A 9,626-nucleotide genomic window follows, 5' to 3' on the forward strand; every position below is an offset into this window, starting at 1 on the left:
GTCTTCTCTCCACCTATCAGAGTCTTCTGATGTTTGTTTTCTATATAACATGAAGTTTTTACCTATACTTAGTGGGACAAATAGGGAGAAGCACTTCTATATCATCTTGTCCTGCAACTGGAAGTACAAGGTCATTTTTTATGACTTCCAAAATGTTTCATAAAGGTCTTACACAAAGTTTGTGTATATGTATTTCCAGATCCTTGCTAAGAATATATATTTTGATTAGTATCATTCCTTTTTAAAAAATTACATATCCTGATTGGTTGTTTCTGGTATATTGAAATGATACTGATTTTTCATATTACTATATCCAGCACCCTTGTTGAATACTCTCAGTTTTAATGACTTGTAAATCCTATTGTATTTTATATGTCAGCAACTATATCATCTGCAAGTATGATCATTTTCTCTTTCTTTCCAATCCTTATATATCTTATTTCTTTTTCATATACTATTGTGTTTGCTGGGTCTTCGATTACAGTGTCAAAGGCAAGCAGTAATGACAGGCATCCTCATCTTCTTTTTTCTGAGTTTTCAAGTAAATTCTTGTATTCTTTTATCATAAAGTATGATTATCTTTTTTAAAGATTTATTTATTTTTGAGAGGGAGCGAGTGAGCGGGGGCAGGGCGGCAAAGGGAGAGGCAGAGAGAGAGAATCCCGAGTAGACTCCCTACTGAGCACAGAGCCCAACACAAGGCTGGATCTCACGACCCTGAGATCATGACCTGAGCTGAAATCAAGAGTCAGATGCTCAACAGTCTGAGCCACCCAGGTGCCACATTAAGTATGATTATTGTAGATCTTTGGCTACTATGTAAAGAAAGGACTGTAGAAGGGCAACAGGGGAAACTGAAAGACCAGTTAGGAGGTTAATGCAGTAGCCTGGGTGAGAGGCTGGAGTGACCTGGATTAAGATGGTAGCAAATGAATGTAGCAAATATAGAGAGAAAGGGACATATTTGAACTATATTTTGGAGACAGACTTGAAAACATTTGAAAGGGGGCTGAGGGTAAAGAAAAGCGGAGAAATCAGATTGATGCCTTGTTTGGGGCCCAAATAACTGCATGGATGGTGATGCCATTTTCTGAAGTATAGAACACCGAGGTAGGAATATATTTTGGGGACAAAATTAAGGGTTTTCTTTGGGTTACATTAAATTTGAGATTCAATGACAGACATACAAGTGGATATTCTACAAAGACCATTGGATAAGAGTCTAGAGCTCAAGAGGAGATATCAAAATTGTAGATATAAACAGCATATAGATACTGTTTAAAGCCATGGGATTGTATGAGATAATCTAGGGTGTAGTAAAGCTAGAAAAGAGGGCTAAGGACTTTAACATTTAGAGGTTAAGCAGAGAAAGGGAAGGTAGCAAAAGAGACAGAAGAAACAGCCAGCAAGATAGGAGTAAAGCTAGGAATTTATCCTAGTTAGGTGATTGAACAAACATGTAGAGATATACATGTACAAGTATACTCATCACACTATTTTTTATAATAACAGAAATTGGAAATAAATGTCTATAGGGAGATGATTAAATAAATTGTGGTGCATATATACTCTAGAATATACTAGGCAGACATTAAAAGGATGACATAAATCAATACTTATTGACGTATAGGGAGGTATACGACACATTATTCCACACAAGAGCAGGTTACAAAATAGCATATATAGTATGTGTCCATTAATGTAAAATTGTATGTGTGAATGTATTTGTATGTGTGTGTAAATAGGGCCACGTGGGTAGTTTTGTTTTTCTACTTTGTTTATTGATCATCCCGTGTGTCTAAAACAGTGTTTTAGCACATAGCAGGCACTAATACATGTTTTTTTGAAAGAATGAGTGAACAAATGAATATTGAAAAATGCTCCCCAAAATGTTCCGAGTGGTTATCTCTAGGTCTTGTGATTAAGGGTATTTTATTTTCCTTTCTTTTACATTTTGTTTGGATTCTTTTACAATAAGCATACATTCTTTTTATCAGGAAGAAAATTCTTTTAATTTTTGAAACCACCTCCACCCTCGTTAGTTACCTATGACCTCGAAGTACCCCTGTTTGGCTGAATTCAGAGCAAAGCAGTGGCTTTGCCATTGTAAAGCCATATTTGGGCAGGAAGATCAGAATGATAGCGGAGAGATATGTTGGCTCTTGGAGAGCTGGAGGCAGGAAAAGTGAACTAGGAGGTGAAGACTGACAGGAGCCACAGGGAAGAAAGACTTGCGCCTTTCAGGAAAGAAAAGAGCAAAGCTGGGTTTTGCAGAGCAGAGCAGCATAGCACACGAAGCTGGGAACCCCTTGCAAAACCTGGCCTGGGGGGAAAGGAGCCTGTGGAACCAGAGAGCACAGTGAGTTTTGCAATCTAAATTCTTGACTCACAATTGTGGATGGATATAGGAGTTGATAAAAAAGCCACACTGGGGTTCCAAGATTGTGCTGCTTGGTATAGAAATGCCTCACTCCCTTTGGTGGTGGCAGTGGAAAATGATGAAAGCCTTGTGTTTGAAGAAGTCCTTGGTTCTCTATTTTTTCTGAGGCTACAGGAGAAGCAAGTTGGATTATGTTCCTTGAATAACTGATTGGACCTGCTTTGGAATTCCATGTGTGTGTGTTTGCCCAACCATGCTCTCTCCTCCCCTCCATTCCCCCACGTTAGCCTCTTGCTTCCCATCACCAGAATATACCTAGATTTCTCCAACGTGGAAGTTTAATCTCCTGCTAGCATTTCTCCTGTACTGTATTATGCTAAGTGAGTGCTCATTTCCTTCCTGGCCTTGAGTTACAAAATGCTCTCTTCTGTTGCCCAAGTCTTGGAAAGTGCAGGCTCCAGGAAAAGGGTGGTGGTAGAGATAGTGTTGCCAGATAAAATACAGCATGCCCAGTTAAGTCTGAATTTCAGATAACCAATGAATTTCCAGGATAAGTATATCCCAGATAGTGCATGGGACAGACTTATGCCAAAAAATTACTCATCCTTTATCTGTAATTAATTTTTTTTTTTTTTGCAAAATCTGGCAACCCTAGGTAGAGAAAAAACTCATCTTGTGATACATGCATTTTCCCAGTGCTTTTCATCCAAAATTTACCAGATGTTTCTTAGATGGATTTTCAATTTACAAAAGGGGAAATAACTAACTTATTACGTCAAAATTAGACTGCAAATTAATACTGGAGCTGAAATTTTAAGTTTTCAACTTCTCCAACACATGATTTAATTCAGTGATCTCTACATCAGTAATTTATTGTCTAGAAGGAAGCAGGAATAGAGTTATCAGAAAGGCGCATATTCCCGTGAAAAGCAAAATTTGAAAAGAATTTAGAGGCAATGACTCTTAAGATTTTAATTTCCTTTGGACCGTGGGTATGACTATGTTTAGTCTCTAAGGTAGTGTTTCTCAAAGCGTGGTCCCTGGGCCACCTCCATCAGAATCTCCTGGGAAGCAGTCTGTAAAGACAGGCAGCAAGTAAAGCTAATTGATCCTGTCAAGGATTGAGCCTATGGTGTTTCCCTTCCTGGCACCACAATCACTTCCTCCTTCATCTCCAGAGCTTTTATTTCATTCCACTAATAGCTTTTATCTGGAGGATGTCAATGACAGAGGGTTTGTGAGTTACTTTTAAGGTTTTATTTTTTTCCACTGGACATTACAAAAGTGAAATTGTGAAAAGGCAAAATTGAAGATGGATTTGACACCTCCCCGACACACCCTTGGATTAAGGAATCCAAAATAACTGTTAATTGTATGACATGAGATGATCGTCCTGGCCTATATTAAATCACCAAATTTAATTTGATCTTGGAAGCTGAAGAAATCTCTATCACCTTCATCTTGCCTTGGTACCTAGCCATTCCATAAAATTGACTCCCTACGTCTCCTGGGCCTCCCTCCAAGAGAACTAATCATATCTTAATAATTTGGTCCAGAATCATGGTGTAATTGCTCCAGGTCAGTATTGTACACTATTATACTCTATGGAGAGCAGAAATTATTATCACAAATTAAAAAGAGTGAGGTCAAGAGGTACAACTTGACTCTCAAAGCATCCCTAGGACATATGTATAACCAGAATGACTTTTTAAATTAAGGAATTACAATTATTCTCTGGTAGAGCAAAGCAAAGCAAATGTGTTCCGTCAATCTGTCATTTCACATTTATAGCAAACAGTCTCACATTTGGTCAATTCCTTAATCACATGCTTATAAAAATAACAGAAATAGTTTGGTAACTCACCCCATGCTACTAAAATGCAAGTAACCCAAGATGGCTTGGCTGTGTTGTTCTCATCTCTTTTTTATCACCAGGGACTCGACTCTTCTTAGCTAGCCTTATGGGCTGCCAGTTGATACTTGCCTAAATATTTCCTTCATACTCAGAACATTATAGTTCCTTTTTCAGGCTTCAAATATCTCCACCTAATTCTAGAAATACGTGAGGTACGCCTGAAACGCTGACAGCTGTAGCTCAGACCCAAAATAGTCAGGCCCACTCTAGAAGACACATTGAGCAAACAGAACCAGGAGTTTGAAGGTGACAGCTGAACAGGCATCAATAGGAAACTGCCAGGTGCTCAGTTGATCCAGCTAGGGATGGGAACAGACAGATTCTATTTCTAGAAATAGTACAGAGGATGCCAACAAGTCATGGGATATACGTGATGGTACAGATCTTCCTTCCATTTTGTGGGTAGCTTGAGAGGATGTCTCAGTAACCTTAAACTTGCTGTGAAAATGAACATGTGTAATGAATAATCTTTGACATTGACTCATTCAACTCCTATTATTTTCAAGTGACTTTGCTAGGCACTTTGAAGGAATATAAAAAAGTTTAGGACACTGTCTCTACTCACATGGAGTTTTCACACCAGTTGGGGAATCAAGACAAATATGGGAAAGTCCTGTCTTATGAGGGGTTAGGTTCCTGGTGCAAAACATAATAATTTATAGACAAAATACCCCTCAAAGTCCTTTGAAAGGGGCTACACTGAAGACAGAAATACCATTTTTTAGTAAGTCCAACACAGGGTTGTTTTTATTATTTCCTCCAACATTATACCAGATCACTCTTTAGTTGAGAACCAAGCCAATTGGCTTGCATTTAGGGGCCATGTTGAATTTGTAGAGCACATACATTTAAGCATGAGAATCACTAGTGAGAGGCTCACAGGAACCAGCACCATGTGAGGGAACAGCAGATTCACATCTCCCAGTTTAAGTTAACTCCAGGGCAAAGCAAAATGGAATGATGGATAGAATTACCCACACGATTTCAATTGCGTTCTCCCTCTCCCTTTCTCCTTCTCTCCCTCTCTCCCTCTCTCCTTCTCCCCACCCTCTCTCTCAAAGTTTCTAAATATAGATGGATTCATATGAGAATGGTTTGCTTATATTGTACCTCTCTATACCCATGTACCCAGATAGGAGAGGGCATGAGAAGGTAAGCTTCACCACTTACTGATTGTATGACCTTGGCCAAGTGAACCCCACCAAGCATCCAGTCCCTCATCCATAAAATGAAGATAATAATTGCATCTTCCTGACAGGATAATTCTGCCGATCAAATGCAATGCTCACAAAATGTTTCACCTAATACCTAGTAACATAAAAACCTTAATAATGCTTAACGTGTGTGTGTGTGTGTGTGTGTGTGTGTAATTGCTTTTATTTTTTCAGCTCTATTGAGGTATAATTGACAAGTAAAATCATAAGATATTTATTTATTTATTTTAGAAAGAGAGAGAGCAGGGGTGGGGAGAGGGACGGAGGGAGAGGGAGAGAATCTCAAGCAGACTCGACACTGAGTGTGGAGCTTGATGCAGGGCTCGATCTCACGACCCTGAGATCATGACCTGAGCTGAAACCAAGAGTCAGACGCTTAACTGACTGAGCCACCCAGGGGCCCCAAATTGTAAGATATTTAAAGTATACATCACAGCGATTTGATATATATATATATACACAGTATGAAAGGATTCCCATCTAGTTAATCAACACATCTATCACCTCAGATATTCATCTTTTTTGGTAGAACATTTAAGTTCTACTCTCATAGCCAATTTCAATTATATGGTACAGTGTTATCAACTATAGTCACTATGTTTTACATTACCTCCTCAGCCCTTATTCATCTTACAGCTAAAACTTGATATAACTTTTTACCAACCTCTCCCTATTTCTCCCACTGCCCCCAGCTCCTGATAACCACTTTTCTACTCTCTGTTTCTAAGAGTTTGACTTTCTTTTTAAGATTCCACATATAAGTGATACTGTGCAGTATTTGTCTTTATTTGGCTTATTTCACGTAACGTAATGCCCTCAAGGTCCATCCATGTTGTCACACATGGTAGGATTTTTCTCCTTTCTCATGGATGAATAATATCCCATTGTGTGTATCACATTATATTCTTTATATACATATATCACATATATATATATATAAGAAATATATATATACAAGAAATATATATATACACAATATATGTATATAAAGAAAATGTGATTATATATATTTTTCTTTATTCATTCATCCACCAGTGAATACTTAGGCTGTCTTCATATCTTGGCTATTGTGAATAATGCTGCAATGAACATGGGAGTACAGATATCTCCTTGATATCCTGTTTTTATTTCCTTTAACTATATGCCTAGAAGTGGGATTGCTGGGTCATATGGTGGTTCTGTTTTTTGAGGAAGCTGCATACTATTTTCCAGAGTGGCTATATCAATTTACATTCCTATCAACAGTGCACAAGGGTTCTCTTTGCTTTATATCCTTGCCAACACTTGTTATCTCTTATCTTTTTTTTTTTTCAAAGATTTATTTATTTGAGAGAGCGAGAATGAGAGAGAGAGAGAGAGTACATGAGAGGGGGGAGGGTCAGAGGGAGAAGCAGGCTCCTCGCCGAGCAGGGAGCCTGATGTGGGACTCGATCCCGGGACTCCGGGATCATGACCTGAGCCGAAGGCAGTCGCTTAACCAACTGAGCCACCCAGGCGCCCGTTATCTCTTATCTTTTTGATGATAGCTATTCTAACAGGTGTGAGGTGATATCTGATTATGGTTTTGATTTGCATTTCCCTGATGATTAGTGATGTTGAGCACCTTTTCATGTACCTATTGGGCCATTTGTATGTCTTCTTTGGGAAAATGTCTATTCAATTGCTCTGCCTGTTTTTTAAATCAGATTGGTTGGGCGCCTGGGTGGCTCAGTTGGTTAAGCGACTGCCTTCGGCTCAGGTCATAATCCTGGAGTCCCAGGATCGAGTCCTGCATTGGGCTCCCTGCTCAGCAGGGAGTCTGCTTCTCCCTCTGACCTCCCCTCTCTCATTCTCTCTCTCTGTCAAATAAATAAATAAAATCTTAAAAAAAAATAAATCAGATTGGTTTTTTTGCTATAGAGTTGTATGAGTTCTTTTTATATATTGGTTATTAACCCTTATCAGGTATGATTTACAAAATTTTTCCCTCATTCAGTAGCTTGCATTTTCATTTTGTTGATGGTTTCCTTTGCTGTGCAAAAGCTTTTTGGTTTGGTGTAATCCCACTTACTCATTTTTGCTCTTGTTGCCTTTGCTTTTAGTGTCAAATCCAAAAACTCATTACCAAGACCGTTGTCAAGGAACTTTGTCTGTTTTCTTTTTGGAGTTTTAGGGTTTCAGGTCTTATGTTCAAGTCTTTAATTTATTTTGAGTTGATTCTTGTGTATAGTGTAAGGGTCCAGTTTCATTCTTTGCATGTGGCTGTCCAGTTTTCCCAACACCATTTATTGAAGAGACTATCTTTTCCCCACTGTGTATTTTTGGCTCCTTTGTCATAAATTAATTGACCATATATGTATGAGTTTATTACCGGGCTCTCTTTTCTGTTCCATTGATCTATATGTCCTTTTCAATGCCAATACCATACTGGGTATGCATTTATGTTAATAAAACCATAAAATTACCAAAAAAACCGAGATGCTGTCTATTCATTTTCTTCACTGCACAGGCTGGCATTGGGTTTGGTGACTCTGATGGCCAGCTGGGCTGCTCTTTTCACAATGGCTTTGGGATTCTTAGAGGAGACACTGTGAGATAAGTAAGATTTTTTGCACATCAGCAGCACTTCAAACTCCTTGATGTTGTGTACTAGGAATTCTGGAAGCCACTGGGCAGCATATGCTTTGTTTTCTTGTTGCTCCAGTAACCAAATGTTGGGTGTCAAGCTCTGGCCCTTGAATCTTCTGCACACCCTATTGTCAGTGCCTCTGAGTTTCCACCAGTTGTGCTTTATTTTGACATATTGATCTGACTGGTGCCAGATGAATTTCTTGGTCCTCTTTTTAATGATCTTGGGCTTCACCAGAGGTCTGAGGGCAGCCATGATGCTGTGTAGGAGATGGCTGCCATCTCTGCAGGCAGCACCGAGGAAGAGGCCATACTGTCTTTTTTTTTTTTTTTTTTATTTAATTTATTTGACAGAGAGAGAGACAGCGAGAGAGGGAACACAAGCAGGGGGAGAGGGAGAGGGAGAAGCAAGCTTCCCGCGGAGCAGGGAGCCTGATGTGGGGCTCGATCCCAGGACCCTGGGACCATGACCTGAGCCGAAGGCAGATGCTTAACCATCTGAGCCACCCAGGCGCCCTGAGCCCATACTGTCTTAATAACTATAGTTATGTAACATAGTTTGGAATCAGGAAGTGTGATGCCTCCAACTTTATTCCTTTTTCTCAAACTTGCTTTGGCTGTTCAGGGTCTTTTGTGGCTCCATACAAATTTTAAGATTGTTTTATTTTATTTTTGTGAAAAATGCCAGTAGAATTGTGATAGGTATTGCATTGAATCTGTAGATTGCTTTGTGTAGTATGGATATTTTAACAGTATTAATTTTTCTTATCTGTGAGCACAGAATATCTTTTTATTTATTAGTGTCTTCTTTAGTTTCTTTCATCAGTGTCGTAGTTTTCATTGTACAGATCTTTCACCTCCTTGGTTAAATTTATTCCTATGTATTTTATTCTTTTTGATGCAATTGCAAGCAGGATTCTTTTCTCAATTTCTCTTTCTGATAGTTCATTATTAGTATAGAGAAATGCAACTGATTTTTGAATATTGATTTTGTATCTTGCAACTTTACCGAATTTGTTTATTAGTTCTAACAGTTTCCTTGGTAGAGTCTTTGGGTTTTCCATGTATAATATCATGTCATCTGCAAATAGAGCCAGTCTGACTTCCTCTTTTCCAATTTGGATGTCTTTTATTTCTTTTCCTTGCCTAATTGGCGTGGCTAGGACTTCCAGTACAATGATGAATGAAAGTGGTGAGAGTGGGCATCTTTGTCTTGTTCCTGATCTTAGAGGAAAAATTTTCAGCGTTTTACATTGACTATGATGTTAGCTGTGGGCTTGTCATATGTGGCCTTTATTATGTTGAGGTACATTCCCTCTATACCTGTTTTTTTTTTGTTTTTTGAGTTTTTTTTAAGATTTTATTTACTTGTTTGTCGGAAAGAGAGAGAGAGAGCGAGCACAAGCAGGGGTAACAGCAGGCAGAGGGAAAAGCAGGCTCCCTGCTGAGCAAGTAGCCTGATGTGGGACTCAATCCCAGGACCCTGGGATCATGAACTGAACCAAAGGCA

The 9,626-nt window shown here is 38.9% G+C and overlaps 1 pseudogene; it reads right to left on the bottom strand.

Annotated features, from left to right (window-relative positions):
* Positions 1-7,973: 7,973 nt before the first annotated feature.
* On the bottom strand, positions 7,974-8,372 carry LOC118549535 (large ribosomal subunit protein eL32 pseudogene; annotated as a pseudogene).
* Positions 8,373-9,626: the final 1,254 nt, after the last annotated feature.

Source organism: Halichoerus grypus, chromosome X, assembly GCF_964656455.1.
Source record: "Halichoerus grypus chromosome X, mHalGry1.hap1.1, whole genome shotgun sequence".
NCBI lineage: Eukaryota > Metazoa > Chordata > Mammalia > Carnivora > Phocidae > Halichoerus > Halichoerus grypus.